The sequence below is a fragment of the Chaetodon trifascialis genome, chromosome 18, assembly GCF_039877785.1.
Source record: "Chaetodon trifascialis isolate fChaTrf1 chromosome 18, fChaTrf1.hap1, whole genome shotgun sequence".
Classification (NCBI taxonomy): domain Eukaryota; kingdom Metazoa; phylum Chordata; class Actinopteri; order Chaetodontiformes; family Chaetodontidae; genus Chaetodon; species Chaetodon trifascialis.
In genome coordinates this window covers 21,187,265-21,202,650 of record NC_092073.1, presented here as the reverse complement: position 1 = coordinate 21,202,650, position 15,386 = coordinate 21,187,265, and the positions used below count along the sequence as shown (strand labels likewise).

The following is a 15,386-nucleotide window of genomic DNA, read 5'->3' as shown; positions in this document are numbered from 1 at the left end:
CTGAAAAAAGTACAAAGAGCGAAAAGTTCTCTAATTTCAGCTGGACCTTAAAGGATCCGCAAGGACATGAGCTCTGGACAAAAGAAGTGCCGCCAAGTGTCTCTCTGATTAAAATATCCCCGGTGACCACAGCACTCTCCACTGGCTCTCTGTGTGTGTGTGTGTGTGTGTGTGTGTGTGTGTGTGTGTGTGTGTGTGTGTGTGTGTGTGTGTGTGTGTGTGTGTGTGTGTGTGTGTGTGTGTGTGTGTGTGTGTGTGTGTGGCACTGGTGGTTTTGGGGGTGGGGTGCCTTGCCAGTTGGGCTTTAATCTGCTTGATGATGAAGATCCCCAATGCTCAGGGGACCTGACAAGGTTGGGGGGGGGGGGTGTTTGCGCTTCTGCCTTACGCCAATGCAATCACGACGACTGTGGCTCTCTACTGAGCCAGCAGCGCTCACAAACCGCTCACATGCTCTCTTCCTCACTCTCTCTCTTCACACACACTTCCTCTTCTTACCCCCTGATGCATGCACACACACAAGCTTCTTTCTCTCACTTCACCGCTCGCTCCCTCGCTCTCAGTCGTCATTCTGTAGCTGCACGGACACGTTCCCGTGTATTCTCCAGCAATCCTGAAGCTGTTGTCTCTGTTAACTCGCGCAGCGCATACACTCACAAGCATCCGTTCTGTTCCAGCGTGGGCTCCAACTGTACACAGCGAGCAGGATAATGAAAGAAAGGCATCAAAGAGGGTGAGAGAGGGAATTAACAGGAGTAAAAGCAGCAAAGGAGAGAGTCTGCTCTTGCTAAGAGGTGGGAGGACAGTTTGATTCAGTGAATATTTGGATTAAACTGGCTTCGTCTCTGCTCTTAAGTGTCCCACTGGAGGTAAGTCTATCTTCTCTTTCTGCCTGTAGCCACCTCGCATGTACTCAAGTTTTCACCTTTATGGAATTTAAACTGATTTTCAGCAACTCCACCGTTACCTGGTTTGTGCAGTTAATGGACATTTTATGGTTTGTTGACAGAGCCTCAGATAGCAGAAGGTGTTTTGTTCGATTCCGTCATTGGTATCATTCCCTAAGCAAACACAGCTAAGACACTTCTTTCTAACAGCTGGTTAAGTGTGATGAAATGTGCTTCAGATGTGCCCTTGACAATGTTTCAACCAAAGGAGTTGCTGTTCAAGTCAGAGCACCGCAGACACTTATGCAGTTGTGTCATGGCTTGTAGAATGAAATGAGAATTCAGTAAGTGTCAATTAAAGCAGATTGGTTCACGTGTCAGGCAACTCTGTGTGCTGACCTCATTTGTAGGTCTGAGTAATTTTAATTCATCTGCATATGAAAGGCTATGTAGCTTTTCAACTCTGTGTTGGCGAGTGTTCAACGCTGATTATCACACCATGGCATGTCAAGTGGTTTTGGCAAGTTGATCTAAGCTGTGCACAAATAAGCCACCACACTTACAAACCTTTAACTACATTTCATTGCTGTTTATAATGATTATCAAGAAAAGGGGAATTACATAAATTAATAGTCTATTCTATATGGAAATGACAGCCTCAAGGACAACCATATGTATTCAGCTTAAATGGCAGACAGTTTAGTATCCGTGTACACAGCGCTGTGCTAATAAAACTGTTTTCAGTTGAGAATAAGAGTACATGGGGTCTGATGGCTCAATCACAGGCTAGAGATTATACCTTTTGTTTACACACAGTGTATATGAGCAATATTATTAGTGGGTTAAGACCATTCTTGGGGTGTGGAAAGGGATTAGAGAGAACAATCTGAGAGGATATCAAAGAGGCTTGACAGAGTCTGATTTGCTGAGAAACATGGGATCACAGATGCAACCTTGCCCTCATTCCGCAGCAGCAGATGCTTATTCGGATGAGCCCGAAAGGAAATATAAGGACACAAAACACAGAAATGTACCCTTGAGTGATGCTGAGCTACATCTGCTGTGAACTTATACATTTGATTGTTACATAAGCAGTCCCACTGCAAGTTGGGACATCAGCTCTGCATCTCTTCAAATCATTCAAGGCAAAATTATCTCAAGTACTACACTGCATCGAATGCATTTAGAGTCTGAGCATCTGGCAGCCACATGGACAAAGACAGACAAAATTTAATGGCTATTGCCACTTTGTGGACTTTTGAACGAATGTCCATCACTATTATTACGCCAGAAATAACGCAGATTGCTCACTTATCATTCTCAGTATGTGCGTAACAATATTTCAGTCTGACTGAAGAAATGCCCCGTGGATTCGAGCACAGGATTTCAAAGTCAATCCCATCTTCTTTTACAGATTAGATAAAAAAATAAGCTCTTGCCTTCCACTACTTTAAGCACATCTAATGTAACTCACTTTACTGTCAGAGGCACTGAGTCTTCTTATCAGCATTCAACCGAAAACACCTGCTTTGGAATAATCAAATTACGCTCCAAGGAGTCCACTTCCAGAGGAAAAGAGGAGCTGGACCCTTTGAGTACACAGAGGCTACTGTGCAGAAAATGAGCATTCAGGGCATGCAGCCACCAACCACTCAGGTATTATAACTGCATTAGAAGGGATAAATGAAGAGACATGCAATATACTTGTGGTATATTAAGTGATGAAAGTGACACTACTTGGCTCAGGTGCATATCATGACAAAAGAATTCACACATTTAGAGACAGAATTAAGGAGAAGAGAATGTTTTGTGACATATCTGTTGACTAACTTTAATAATGGGTGTGAAAATACGTTTTAACATCATCGGCCACTGTGGCAACATTTCTACTGGCAACTCAGTTTTTGTCGGCCGCTTCTGAAATCTGTGTAGAAATGTAAACACTGATTCAGTGGTATCTGACAACAGACTCAGGGAATATATCGTGTAACATTAATCCCTGACTGTTCCCAAGAATTGCCCGTTTAAAAAAACATTGACCCTGAATTTGCAGGTGGCAGGTGCTAATTTCATTCCCTGGATGGAACGTCAGGTTTCTGTAATTTGCTTACTATAACAAATGCAGTACACTTCGAGTGCTGCCCTTGATAGGTGGAAACCTTTCCACAAGGACAGGAGGCTGCATCCTATCATACTGTATTATTCTGAATAGTGTTACATCAGATCTGCTTGTTTCACACTGACAAACACAGACTTCAATTTACACAGATTTAATCAAGTATGAATTCTTGTTTCAATGAAATTATCTGAGTGTGTGCAGTTCTTTAACTAACACATTTAATTATATCACTCTGCAATCAAATTTGATTAGTTTTTACGATTTATGATTCATTTAACTCAAGACACCTCATCATATCACCACAGAACAGATAAGAATTCTAGAATTATGAATTTGCTTTGTGATTGTGTGTGGCTCACTGTATGCAACCAATGTGAATGATATCATTTTGGTTCAGTTTTAGCTCATCAAGTGTATCTATCCGAAGTGTTTTAAATGTTCAGGCAGGACCAGAACAAACCTGTTCTGGCCAAAACAAACATGCTATTAATTATATGTAATAGATATTATCAATTGCCTTCATGGCCTGACAGTTATCTGCCACAGCAAGAGCACTCTTCAGGGTGAATGTCCATTCAGCCTGCTCTTGATATGTTTCTCTGCTCTGACTGTGTCCATGTAAATCTGATGGAAAGACTGAGTGCTTTGTGGTAAATTAAAGCTCATGTCCACTAAGCTGTCATCATATCTTCACATCTGCTGCACTGTTTGATTAGGCTGAGCTGTTATTTATGGATGGTCCACAGCCTTTACCGTAAGCAGAACTACAGTGATCAGTCATTCGGATATGCCACCTATCACTGCGTTTTGAAGTAAGTGTCCATCAAGAGCCTTGGTCTTAAATGGAATCAATACTTGAGATTATTTGGAGTCTCCAGACTCCCTTTACCTTGGGCTCTTCAATCTCCGCCCCCACTCAATGCACTCATTTTGACATCATTCCGCTCTAAATGACGTGTGTCTGAGCGTGCATACGTGAATCTATGTGTGTGCCTCTGTGTGTGTGTGTGAGAGAGAGAGAGAGAGAGAGAGAGAGAGAGAGAGAGAGAGAGAGAGAGAGAGAGAGAGAGAGAGAGAGAGAGAGAGAGAGAGCATGAAAGTGTGTCTGTCAGTGTGCATCTCTGTAGCACCATAAGATGTAATAAGCTAACTGTCAGAAACTTGCTTGCACGGGTTAAAGCATCTGAATGCTAATCAGATAGTGTATTTGGTTGTTCTGTTTGCAGTCTCAAGGCCAATCTCAGATGAAACTATTGTACTTGCTGTGTGTACATACTGTGTCAGGCAACAATTTCTCCCACAGTGAGATAAACTCTGCAAAGACCCCTGCAGACCTCTAAGACAGGGCTCTCCCAAGCTCAGAGACAATCATCAGCAAGAGTCCTAAACATCTCAAATTAAAGTCTTGCAGTGATGGATGACTTTCAATCTCCAGGGGATATTGTGCACGCTTCTGCTCTGAATGATGGGCAACTCCTCTTCACTCCACTTAGCAATTATTTATATAGATTTGTGTGTGTTTGTTTGTCAGCTTTTTGGAAATGGTGTTTCATCCTCTCTGTGGTAGAAATACTCCGTATAGGTAAAACTGCACAGTTTCTGCAGCCTGGTGATGCTCAGGCTTTTTCTGGAAAGCAAACAAATATATTCTTCCCTGTGGTATACACATGTTGTTTGAAGTCGTAGTGAAAATAGAAGGAAGGAAGCATGCGGTTACCTGAAGACACCATTTTATATTTAGGACACAACTGTTTCGCCATATGAATGTACAAAACAGTGAGCTCAGTATGGTGTGCTATGTGAGACAAAAGGCAGTGAAAGTTTGAATACTGATCATGACAATGGCCACAGCTGAAGTCAAGGAAAATGATAAGACACTATTGAGCTGTTTTTCTTAGATTTTTTACAACTCCACTTAAATTCATTCCATTCAAAAATATTTTCTTTGAAGATGTTTTGAGGAAACTCCAAAGTGAGGTCGGTTTATTGTCTCTTCTTTTTTAGAGTACATTATTTATGAACTTTCTTTCATACATGTTTTACTGGAGAACAAAGTCTTAAAAGTCTAACAATAGCCTGAAGATACCCTAGGGCCTTTGTGCCTTTGAATACATTTGTGCCATCCCTTTGAGAAATCCACCACAGATTCTCAGTAAACAGTGGGCATGAACGGTTGTGGTCATAAAAATCACTGGAGGCCATGCACAGGCACACGTACAAGTGGATGATGGAGGGTGTTTCCTTGCCAATGCCTTTACTCTACTATTTATAAAGTTGTTCTCTGCTGTGTCTCCACATTTGGCAAGCACTGAATAACAGGTTTTCAGTGCTTGCCAGCATCAGAAAAGACAGGCAATTAGCTGGTTATATATGTAATCCTTTGCATTTGTGATGAAATGCTTTCGATCTGACACACATTTAATCATCAGGATCCATCCAAACAATAAGCAGCCATCTATGGCTGGACTTGACTCTATAACCTTAAACACAACCTCGCCGGCCCCCAATGGCAACTTGGGAAAGATTTCCTGTCACACAGGTGAATGACTATTAGTTTACTGACCCTAGAGGTAGAGGGAGATTGTAATGATTTCTAGAGAGGGTGCTGGGGGGCCTTTCATTATAGGGGCTGAGCAGTGCTGAAGCACTCCTGCAGGAAAGTGTGAGGTGGAAATAGATCTGGAGTACTCCATTCTAGTGAATTGATTAAATCTTGCTGATGACTTCAATGGTATTAGCATACCATTTTTAAAGATATTGGGTTTGAAGGATCAATAAAAGTCCTCCATGTTTATTTTCACATGGATGTTAAAATAAACAAGGATGTTAATCTGTGGCATCTGTAAGTTTTCCTCTGCTTATAATAAAAACGACCACTAAGATGCACAACTATTTATGGATGTTATTATGGATATCACAAACCTATTATTTTGAAATTCATCTGATTAGTTTCAAGACGTCAAAGAATGGTGAAAAATACAGAAATCACAAATTCCAAGAGACCAAGGTGACCTCCTCAAATTGCTAGTTTTTACCAACCAAAAGTCTATCTATCACATTTGAGAATCTAGAACCAGTAAAATTCCAGGTCATTATTGCAATACAACCTGATAATGACACTGACATAGTAAGGTATGGTTAACTTAACAACTTACAACGCATTAATGCCACAAATATACTTTTCTTGAGTATGTGATGTAAAACATCTAAAGTAAAAATAAATGGTTGTGTTGCCCACATATAAGAGGTCTCAAGCTGGTGAATGCAGCAACAGCATTTCCCTTTTCCTCTTTTCAAGAATCCTCTGCAATTAATTCTGTCCTCTACTGTACGCCACATAAAATTTTCACTTTTATTCATCCACGTCAAAACTCATCTTCATTTCATTAAAAGAAAATTTGCTCCTTAAATCACATCATTTCCCAGTGCAGCAGACACCACCTTCCTGTGAAGTACCTCTCACAAAGTATAACATTTCACATTTTGCTTAACACACTTGAGCAACTTATCCTCCCTAGCACACAGACTACTTCGAATGCAACCAGCGCAGCATCAATGTTTTAGTCTATTTCCCATCTGTTCAGTAATTCTATCACAGTATATTACACCAAATTCATGTATCATTTCAGTCTTGGATACTGCAGTGCATTCTGTAGAAGGTAACTACTCAATACAGACATTATAAGAGGAAGGAAAACTCCATAAAATTACAGTTAGAATACAAACTGACAGAGCAAAAATGGATATAGGAAACTGCGACGTATGATTTACAATATCTGAGGGGTAATTCAAAGTCTGTGCACAGAATGGCTCGTGTGGGTGCTGAAATTTAATTTTAAATATTTACCCATAGACCTTGCACCTTCTGGTATCTCCTCCTCTTATCGTTATCATGGCAGAGAGGAAAATTACATCATAACTTACTGAAGTAGAACACAGGCTGAGCTAGCACAGCAGCAGGCAGCAGTTTGATATGGGAGGATGGGAGCTAACTGCAAAACGCAGTTGCACCTTCACATGAAATATCAGCCTGTTCATTTAAATTGTCTTCATGTTCGTCTGAGTATATACTGAGGCTAGACTGTCAGTCATGTCACCCACTGCCATGATGGAGGTTCCGCTCTGTGACCACAGCCACATTGAAGTATGTTAAACATAACAAGGAAATTTGTCTTTTTATTGATTGATTTAATAATACTGAACTATGAATTTGCAATAAACGTTATTGTTCATTTAAAAGTTGAAATGTAATACAATCTTCTTCGAGCTATGGACAGCAGAGAGCATTTGCAGATGTAGTTAGATAGGCCAGCAGGTTTTCTATGACAGGAGAGATGGGGGCTGTCTGGGACAGGCTGCAGCAAAATCTGGTGAGTTTGGCATAAAATGACAGCTCTTGGAACAATGCATGTGGTAATGTAAGGTAACTCCTGCCGTTAACGCTACACTGCACCGGAAAAGCAGAAATTTCAAACCAATCGAAAAAGTTTGTTGGAGCTTAACAATCCGCACTGTTACTCTGAACTGTGGTCTTAGATGAGAGCATAAGGACAAAGAAACACTTCCCCTGTGTTCATCCATGCTTATCTTCCAACAAATGCCTTAGTGGAAATGTCATTGAGGACATTGAGGAGATAGGAGGACATTGTCATCTGTTTCTTAGTTTACTATTCAGAAGAGTGCCAATTTAACATAAAATTACCCATTCACCCCCACCCCCTGCACCTAAATCATTGTGACTCTTAAGGACATCTTTTTTTGTGTACTGGGTCTTTTTACTTAACAGCTTACCATTTCAAACAGGGTTGGCCCTTATGCCTTATATAAACCATGAACCTGCGGAGTGATAAAGCATTGCACTTCTTCCATTAAATAGAATAAGAAATCATCTTGACAGACCCTAGATCTCGGCCTGGGTGAGTCTTCGTATGAGCGAGACTTCCTCAAGGTCAGCGTGATCGTAGGCTACTTTCCTCAGTGTGTGAAGTGCCTGTGATGAATAGGACGTGGTGTGAGAGGGAGAAGAAATGAGGGCCAGGGGCCGGGGGTGGGCGGTGGGGTGAAGATTCGGGGGGGGTTAATGTATTGTGTTTACCTGTAAATAGAGGCCACAGTGAGTTGTGAGTTTCCAAGTTGTGACTTTAAGATTTTAGAGACAACAAGAGTCAAGTGTCTTTTTAAATGTTAGTGTGAAAGGTTTAAGAGGAAGAGAGTCACGTGACTTACATATGAAAAAATAAAAATAAATTCTTATTTGTTGTGGGCTTGAATATATTTAAATAACCTTACCATTTAAGAACTACGCGAAAAGAAAACAACTACAGACAATTACAAATATGATCATATTTTTTTCGCCTGGAAAATTCAAATTGTTCTGAGTTGATTCAAAATTACAAGAAGGCAGCGTTACTGCAGACAGAAATATGTTTTGAGTGTGCCTCAAAGAAAATAAGGAGAGAACAATATCAATCAACAATCAAATGCTTTGATTCTTTCAACACTGAGATGAAAATGTGGAAACAGCATCAAACAGTCCCTCTTGCCTTGAATAAAAACTAAACTGGTTGGCATAATTGGTTCCAGGACCACAATATGGAACTGAACAGAACCAAAAAAATGGATGGGACAAAAGGTATTACATATCTGTTGAAGTCAATGGATTGACCCATCATGCCTGTGTTTGTTGTAGGCCATGATATGGCAGCTGTAATGAATGCTGGATGTGAAACTTATGGTTGACATATAAAACTAGATGACTGTATTGTGTGGACATTTGTGTTCTTGTGTGCTTTTGTATCTGCATACTTGGGACGTCAGCATGCATGTGTTAACCCAGGCAGATGATGGTGCTTGCACAGGTGCTGCAACAGCTATTGTCGCCATATCTCCATATCTAAAATTATCCAGTATTTATGCAGTACCAAACAACTTGTACTTAAAGAAGTGCATTGAACGTATTAGTATTCCATGTGATGCAGTATTATAGACTTGTAGTGCTTGGGCTCAAAGAAATGACTGTATAAAGATAGATGAAAACTCCTCAAAAGAGAAGTCAAAACATCTTTGCTGTCACCTTGACGGTTGCTGCACTGTAGGCCATAAATCCCACCCCTCCATGTCAGTTGATGGGACATGAGCCAAACTAAAAAAAATAAATAAATAAATATTACATTAAAAAAATCCAAGCACAAGAAAGGCCATTTTGGGTAGTATCAAAATATTGACATAGTTAAACCTTCCCAAAATATTACTGAAGTATATGGGTATTACCAGCTGATAAAAAAAATCACACTTGAGGACTTTAAGAGAGCCGCCACTCTCTGCTATACCATTTCCTGCCACAAGGTGTCTAGATTGCACTTCAACTGTGACTTTCATTCTTATGTTACATTACTGTTTTTAACGGTCATTTTATGTCTATTTATGTGAAGCAATCGGTGCATGTCATTTCTTTGTTGTAAAGCACTTTGAGCTGCATTTCATGTATGAAAGGTGCTATGAAAATAATTGCTATTGCTACTATTATTATTTTCACTCCCAGAAATTTGACACATCAGAAACAGAATAGCAAATGCTTTTAACATTTAACAATGTCCATTAACAATGAATAAAGAACTTGAGTGCAACTACAGCAGGTAGCTTGAGGCAAAAAAAGAAAAGTGCCACAACATGACAATAGTTCTCAGGCATTTATCAACCAAACAGTACGAAATTAACAACACATTATCTATGACAACAATCCCATGCAACTAAATTAAATCAAAAGCAGTGTCTCCAACACACAGCAACATTATGCTATTCTTTTAGCATATTCCAGGTTTTTCTGCCAGAAAAACAAGCATATTTCCAACTTTGCCTGCAGTGCTGAACACCCGCTCTGATCATGACCTTGTTGCAGATGCACAAGTACTTCCGGGCCACCCTTGACATCAGTGGAAAGCAGCTGACATTTGAGTTCCACCAGATAAGAGGGATCTTTGTCTCCTTTCGAAATGCTACCACACTGCAGCAGTTTCATATTTTGGGGGACCAATTTGAATGCATTTGCCATCTGTTTTTTCATATTCTCCCTTCTGAGGAGAAGCTGTCACATGACAGCTCAATTCTGGTCGTCAGAAGCAGATAGTGCGGGTGCCTCACAGCAAGAAGGTTGCCGGTTCGATCCCCGGGTCAGGCGGGGCCTTTCTGTGCGAAGTTTGCATGTTCTTCCCGTGCATGTGTGGGTTCTCTCCGGGTACTCCGGCTTCCTCCCACAGACCAAAAACATGCTCATTAGGTTAATTGATGACTCTAAATTGTCCGTAGGTGTGAGTGTGAGTGTGAATGTTTGTCTGTCTTTGCATGTGGCCCTGCAATCGGCTGGCGACCGGTTCAGGGTGTACCCCGCCTCTCGCCCATTGTAGCTGGGATAGGCTCCAGCCCCCCGCAACCCCGAAAGGGATAGGCGGTATAGATAATGGATGGATGGATGTTGCAATTTTCAAACACAAGGGGATAACCACATAAACGTATTACGACCCAAGCCTAGTTCATACTAAACTTCCAAAGGTTCAGTTTTACTTTTCTTCGAGAAAAACAGTGAGTCAGTGGAAGCAAAAATCAAGGAAAACCCCCAAAGGCTTGCGGCTCTGTATTTGACAGCTGTGACCTAGCCTGCTGAGCTCTGCTGATGAGCAAGGGTCCTCTGACTTCACTGTGTAGAGCATAAACAACAATGTACTATTGTGCAAGCCATGCCTCCACCAGCCCCTTTCTCTGACTGTCTGACAGATCTATCATCTTTCTTATATAGAGCCATAAATCACTCAGTGTTATGTTTTGGGAAACATCTTAACTTTAAATTGGATAAGTTTTGATTCAATAACCTGCAGTGACATAAGCTGCATGGTGTTATCTAAAATGTGTCAAGGGTTCATTCCTTCCCTTAATTAGCTGTTTGTGTGGGAGGTTTGATCCAAACGGACTGCTACACCTGTAGTAACCTGCATGTCTCAAGCAGGCACTAACAAAACTAAGATGGCAGATGGAAAAATGTGCTTTTAGATCTCCTCATCTTAGAACCAAAAACTTAACTAACCTGAACTACGCTACACATGCCATCACTCACTTTAGACGTATGAAACTTTGACAAATGCGGGTGCTGCATGTCACATTGTTTTTGCACCAATAATTTAACATAATTACAATTTGTGCCACTATTAAACTTGTTCACACGTATACAAATAAAAGCTGTAAACAAATAAAAGTTACATTTGCATTGAATGTTTCTCACCAAATTGCGTTTTGCGCAACTTTGTGGTCGAACAAAGTTGCACAAAACAAAGGCATTTCCTCCCTTATAAAACATTTGTAAAGTGATTTTTCTTAGAAGTTGTGGTTTGAAATGAACCACTTTATGCATCCTCACATGTAAAAAAAAAAAAAATGCTCAATTATACATACAAATTACTCATTATACTTGTGGTCAAACAACTGAGATGCATACATGAAACTGTAGGGGAGCACATGCTTTTATAGTGCCTCAAAGCATTCAGCATAAGCAAAGTTATTTTTAATTCAATCAAAACCAAACTGACCAAACTGTCTCTGAAGAAAGCAATGCTTCCTGTTTAATTATGCAGAGCTCTTCTGATAGTTAATGCATTCTGCCATGTGGTACATTTCGTCTTCCTCCGCACAGTACTCACTGTACACAGGTAGAAAGCCATACAGAGCACTGTGGTGTACAGATATTTTCAGACCAGGCTAATAAGGAAAGGTTAGTGAGGTATTTTATATTCAACATAAAGATTTAGTTGGTTTGCTTCACTCATTTACTTTTCTCCTGAAAGACAAACAATTAAAACACAGTGTATGTTTTTGGGTATGTGATAATTATGTCATCAAATGGTAATACATGTGATGGCATGACATTTGTACATTCAGATAAATTAATCATGCATGATAACCGTGTAAAAGAAAATAAAGGACTCATAACAGGGACATGTGACTCATTCAAGAAACACACGCATGTTCTGTTATCACATGAGCATGAATTACATAATTAACAGTCGCTCTGGGGAAATCATGATTTGAGGCTTGAAGCTGCTGGAAAAAAAACAGTGTTGTCACATCAGACAGATGATGTCTTGCATTAGCGTCTCATCAACACGTAATCAATTTTTTCCTCAGTTCAGAATCCACTCATGTTCACTTATACAGCAGACTGTTACTGAGATGGAACAGTCCATTATACTTTATCTACTTTCCAGTATTTCATGGAGGGATTCTAATAACATACCAAAATACTATCCTTGTACATGTTGGTGCATATTATCAATACTCGATTGCACAGTGAATCCAACTTAATGTGATTAAAATCCGAGATTATGAACATTATTAAAATTAAAGATTACCTGTTATTAACCATTGCACTCGGGGAGATGGGGGTTGATGTTAGAGTAATGCAAATGGTATTACCTGAAACAAGAAGGTGAAAAGGATTTTTTCCTGTTTTATGATCAGATTACCTTTGCATATTTTTCTGCCTACAATAAAGGACGGCTTAAAAAAAAAAAAAAAAAAACCTTTTTAGAAAAGGTCTTAAATTCATTTCAGCTCATAGACTTATGGATAAACAACTTCTATTTTCTGGGGAAGATTTTCCTCTTTTTAAGGAATTCACATGAACCTGCTCCAGTTTAAATACATGGCAAAAGCTTTTCAAAGTTTACTTGCTAACTGGAACTGAATAATGTACGCAGGGGAGAAAAAAATGCAGAATGTGAAGTTATTCATAAGCCTTTTACAGCCATTGTCAGCATTAGACTCCATCTATTCAATATTTCAATACAGCTTGAAAAGAATAAAGTACAAATGGAGAGAGAGAGAGCGAGAAGTTCCTCCCTGTGGGACTTTCAGGGCCAGTGTTGTTGCCACACAGACCAAAGACATTGCATACTATCTGATATACAGAATAATCCTCTCTAAAATCCTCTCAGCTAGTAAAGTGTGTGAGAGGTGTTTCCATTTTTAAAATATAATTAAGGCATTTCTGCAAATATTTTGCAATCTCAAATTCAACATATCAATATGTTTGACTGTTAAATACAGGTGTTTCTGCTGTCTGACATATCTGCAATTATTCTCTAAGAAGTGGCGGTCACCTTTTCTCAACTTCACTATGCAACAAACACACACAGGCAACAAATACAGCTTTTAACATTTAGGAAATGAAGCTGCACAGACAGACCACCAGACAAAGGAAACCGTTGCTTTGAAAAGCAGACAAAACATTAACTCCTGTAGTCTTTGCTTTTCCACTTGGCGGACGGGACAAATAGTTTCCATTCTGCTCCCATCAGTGTGAGTCATGAAACCCCAGTCCACCGTCCTCAAACTTTCTTCTCCCCAATTTTGTATGCTATACCATTATGCACCATTGACCCAGTGAGACAGAGCCATTGCAGAAAAGACTAATTCTTAATCTAGGATATTGCTTTCTCATTATTCTCTCTCCCACTGGCCTATTGCGTGATAACTGTGTGATTAAGGCAGTTATGTCACTTGAGAGCCTGAAAGAGCCCACCTTTTAATATTACCTGGCTGACTGATTATACCAGCACTGCTTGAGGCTAATAATGTTGAACTGTGATGCTTGATTACGAAAGCTGATGGGCCCTTTGTGACAAAGTAGCCTTCACAAATCCCAAATATTAATCAATAAACAATGGAAATTAATTTTCCCAAACACCACCAACTGGATCTGACTGCCAATTGTGAGTTTGTGATTAATTGTGAGTATTTAGACTAACTCTGCCAATTTACCTTATTTGTTTAATTCCGAAGTAGGTGATAGCAACTGCCTTTCAAAACCGCAAGTTCCATATTGTGGAATTTGTCTGCACTGAAAACTGGAGGGAGTACAGAAAAAGCAGTAGTTCACTTCAGTCAAATAAAGAGACTGTCACACCTTCAAGAATGCTTTGATTAAACACTTTGGGAATACTGCTCGTGTCACTTTAATTAAGTGCTGAAAAACACTGGTGCTTAAGAAGCTTTCTGAATGCCGTTGAGGTCAAAACACTCCACTTTAATATTGAAGCTCAGTTGAGGGTCCTTTAGATTGTCTGTGATTTGAGATGGGGGCTTGACAGCTGGAAAAAGGACTCTCAGGAAGGGGAAGGCAGTCAAACTGGGCTCTGAGATGAACTCTCAAAGGGATAGGTTACCAGACAATAAATAAATACAACTGTTGTAGCTTGTTATTTATCTGAAACTGAAAACGTATTTCATAAGCATCAGACGTATGGGCAGTGTGTCACAGTGCACTGAAAGAAAAAAAAACAAAAACAAAAACAATACTTCCCTTTTAATTGAAAGCGCATCACCCCTGATCATTCTAATGGTCTCTGTCAGCTTCGTGCATCACATTGTTTTCAGTAATCAGAGCCAGATGACAGCAGGCAGTGGAAGTGGCAAATAAATGAGATCACAACCATTTCAAAACGATAATCCCATCGAACATCCACCTCAAAATCACTGACTCTCAAAGTGGCGCCTCTCCTATTTGCACAAAAGGTATCACAGGTTAAAGTGGACCTTTTTTGCAGCCACTTATCCGAAAGTAATATCACCCAGCAATACTGAGTGCATTGCTGCAAACATCAATAGCCTGCAATGCCGATTGCTAAAGGGGAGGAAGATGAGATTCCATGAGGCGTATCGTTTATATCACGTAACTGTGGTCACTGAGGGCTGCCTAAGGCAAAGTCCTGAACACATTCTCTTCTCTCTGTTCTTTTGATCTGCATTAATTAATTAGATAATTATTTCTCTAAATTTCCAGTGTGCACAACGTGCATAATGGCCCATTACTTTTGACATTATATGTTCGGACCACTGAGTTTATAACACTTGCAACTTCAATGAAATGCTTTGAGGAAACATTTACTGCTTTGTTTTGTCAGTCCTCTTACATTAACACTGCACACTGTTCTACTCTTCATTCAGTCTCATAGGCATACAGTCATGCACACTGTTCACAGATGCACATGTTGATGAACATGACCATTAGGGTAGCACACGCACGCACGCACACAGACACACACAGACACACACAGACACAGACACACACACACACAAACACACACACACACACACACACACACACACACACACACACACACACACACACACACACACACACACACACAGAGAAAACACAGAGATACATTAGCATAACCAACGTGATGATCATAGCTATACATCAGTGCGTTCCAACCCTAATGCCTTCTGAGTTTATCTCTGCCCTGATAATGAGGCTCAGCTTAATGTGACTGTGTGCCTAATAACCCATAACAACGTGAAAAAAATATTTGTTTTTGTCTCTCTTTCTAGTT

The 15,386-nt window shown here is 40.0% G+C and overlaps 1 protein-coding gene across 1 annotated transcript in view; it reads left to right on the top strand.

The window, feature by feature from the left end:
- The first annotated feature begins 411 nt into the window (after positions 1 to 411).
- Positions 412 to 15,386, top strand: part of LOC139346805 (cadherin-12-like) — a 94,022-nt gene continuing 79,047 nt past the window's right edge. Inside the window, exon 1 of the mRNA XM_070986101.1 lies at positions 412 to 869. The gene's annotated coding sequence lies outside the window, so the exon portion shown is untranslated. The remainder of the gene's footprint in view (positions 870 to 15,386) is intronic.